The sequence below is a fragment of the Bison bison genome, unplaced genomic scaffold (genome assembly GCF_000754665.1).
Source record: "Bison bison bison isolate TAMUID 2011002044 unplaced genomic scaffold, Bison_UMD1.0 scf7180017861908, whole genome shotgun sequence".
Taxonomy (NCBI): Eukaryota; Metazoa; Chordata; class Mammalia; order Artiodactyla; family Bovidae; genus Bison; species Bison bison.
In genome coordinates this window covers 8,961-11,799 of record NW_011492480.1, presented here as the reverse complement: position 1 = coordinate 11,799, position 2,839 = coordinate 8,961, and positions in this window count along the sequence as shown.

Sequence of the window (2,839 nt, the reverse complement as noted above, 5' to 3'; positions counted from 1 at the left end):
AAAAAAAAAAAAAAAGTCCAACAAAACTAACTAAATGTAACAAAGTCCTCCCACAAACACCCACCACTCCATGTCCAGTTTTCTTCCAACTACTGCTCCGTATCTAGGACTCTCCTTGCAGAAACAGTTCTCTCACCCACTGGGTTGCCTTTTGATTTTTATCTAATGAATATATGCACATAGTTTTCAAAAGTAAAACTCTTCTGTAAGACTTGATATCTAGACTGATGTCCCTAAGCTTCCGTGTCACCCCATCTCTTGAATCTCAGAGACAGCTGTTTTAGTTCTTTTGGCTGATTCTCTGATTGGCATCTCAATGCCTCTAGCATGCCCCTTACCATACTCCTTCTCTGTTTTTCAGTTTTATGTATCATTTTTCATTCTGGTTCTTCTTTCACAGACCCCTTTCCTTCAGATATAACTAGAACTTTCTTTTCCCTGAAAAGAGTATAAATAATATATATATGTAAACTGAGTCACTTTGCTGTACAGCAGAAATTGATACAACATTGTTAACCAACCATAATTCAATAAAATAAAACATTTAAAAACTAATTAAATAAAATTAAAGTGCTCAGTCCAATGGCCATGTGTAGCTAGTGGCTACCTGCCTGGACAGCACAGATATAGAACAACTCCTTCATCACAGAATGTTTTGTTAGGCCGAACTGCTCTTCATGATTTGTGGGCCTCAAGCCAGATACATTAGATACATGGGAGATGGAAGGGCTAATATTATTTCTCTTAGACACTATGTCACTATAAAGAAAGGTAAGCATCGAAGAATTGATGCTTTTGAACCGTGGTGTTGGAGAAGACTCTTGAGAGTCCCTTGGACTGCAAGGAGATCCAACCAGTCCATCCTAAAGGAGATCAGTCCTGGGTATTCATTGGAAGGACTGATGTTGAAGCTGAAACTCCAATACTTTGGCCACCTGATGTGAAGAGCTGACTCATTGGAAAAGACCATTTCTCCTGGCAATCTTGATTCCAGCTTGCGCTTCTTCCAGCCCAGCGTTTCTCATGATGTACTCTTCATATAAGTTAAATAAGCAGGGTGACAATATACAGCCTTGATGTACTCCTTTTCCTATTTGGACCATAGGATCTGATATTAGTTCCCCAAGGGAATCAGAGGTGTCCCTGGATCCCTAGAGTGGTGAACACACAGTAGGACAATCAAGGAGGCCAAAGTGAGCCCAAGAAATTAGAGCTGATGGTGAGATTTCATGTGGGGAATACCTGTGTTCAGGAGGTCCTGGCTGAGGGATGATACGGGAAGGTTGTCAGTGTCCAGGGCCTGGCAGGCGAGGTAGCAGCCAATTTATGATTACTTCCTGTCAAGACGGCTCCAGAAGAGTTCCAATTTCAAATACATTCTCAAATCTGTCAGGGCCTGATCCCAAATGTATTCATTCAGCAGTATTAGCTCATGCTTTGTCCAGTTTGGCTCGTGCTTTGGGCTGAGAGTCTGGAATACACTCGAAACCAAGGTATAGACTCTGCTCCCACATGGCTGAGTAGCGGTTGTAATGGAATACAGTGAAGGTTGTTGTTGACATAGTAGCAGGTAACTAAAACCATTACTTTATCTCTCTCCCACAGTTATTATAAATATTCCTCATTATTTGTACTCTGATGTTTCTTAGAATATGAAGGATTTTAGCAAAGTTCCCCCAGGAAGGTCCAAAGGAAACAACTGTCCCTCCACCTCCCTTCCCAGACTGAGGACACTAGCTTGCATCGCTTACTAGGGTCTGAGTTCTTGCCTAGAGAACTCAGGAGAGAGTTCTCCTCTCCTGAGGAGAGGAGGTCAGGACAGGGCTCTCAACTAAGTTTGGGAAGCAGTGAGTCCAGCTCAGAGGGAAGGAGTCTCTGAAATGAAGAGGCGGAAAGGCAGGGATCAGTTGGGAGACCCCCTGGCTGTGGAACCCTTGATGTCAGTGAGAACTTTTCATGAGATCCATGAAGTGAAACTACTTTTATAGCACCACTAAGATATTATTTGACTTTTCACTATGTTGAAATTTCCTTTGAGGTATAAGTAACAGTCATAGAGACTATGGCAGGATAAAAAATTAATGCACAGGAATCTCTTGCATTTCTATATACTAACAACAAAAGATCAGGAAGAGAGATTAAGGAAACAATCCCATTTACCACTGTAATAAAAAGAATAAAATATCAGGAATAAACCTACCTAAAGAGGTAAAAGATCTGTACTCAGAAAACTATAAGACACTGATGAGAGAAATAAAAAATAACACAGATGGAGAGATATACCATGCTCTTTGATTGGAAGAAGAATCTATATTGTGAAAATAAATATATTACACAAAGCAATTTGCAGACTCAATGCAATCCCTATCAAATTACCAATGACACTTTTCACGGAATTAAAACAAAAAAGCTGTACAATTTGTATGGAAACACAAAAGACTCCAAATAGCCAAAGCAACGTTGGGAAAGAAAAATGGAGTTGGAGGAATCAGGTTCCATGACCTCAGACTATACTGCAAAGCTACAGTAATCTAAACAGTATGGTACTGGCACAAAACCAGAAATATAGACCAATGGAAATAGACAGAAAACCCAGAGATACACCCACACACCTATAGTCACCTAATTTATAACAAAGGGGGCAAGAATATACAATGGAGAAAAGATAGTCTCTTCAATAAGTGGTGCTGGGAAACCTGGACAGCTACATGTAAAAGAATGAAATTAGAACTCTCCTCAACACCACACACAAAAATAAACTGAAAATGGATTAAAGACCTAAATGTAAGGCCAGACACTATAAAACTCTTAGGGAAAACATAGGCAGAAAATCCTCTTT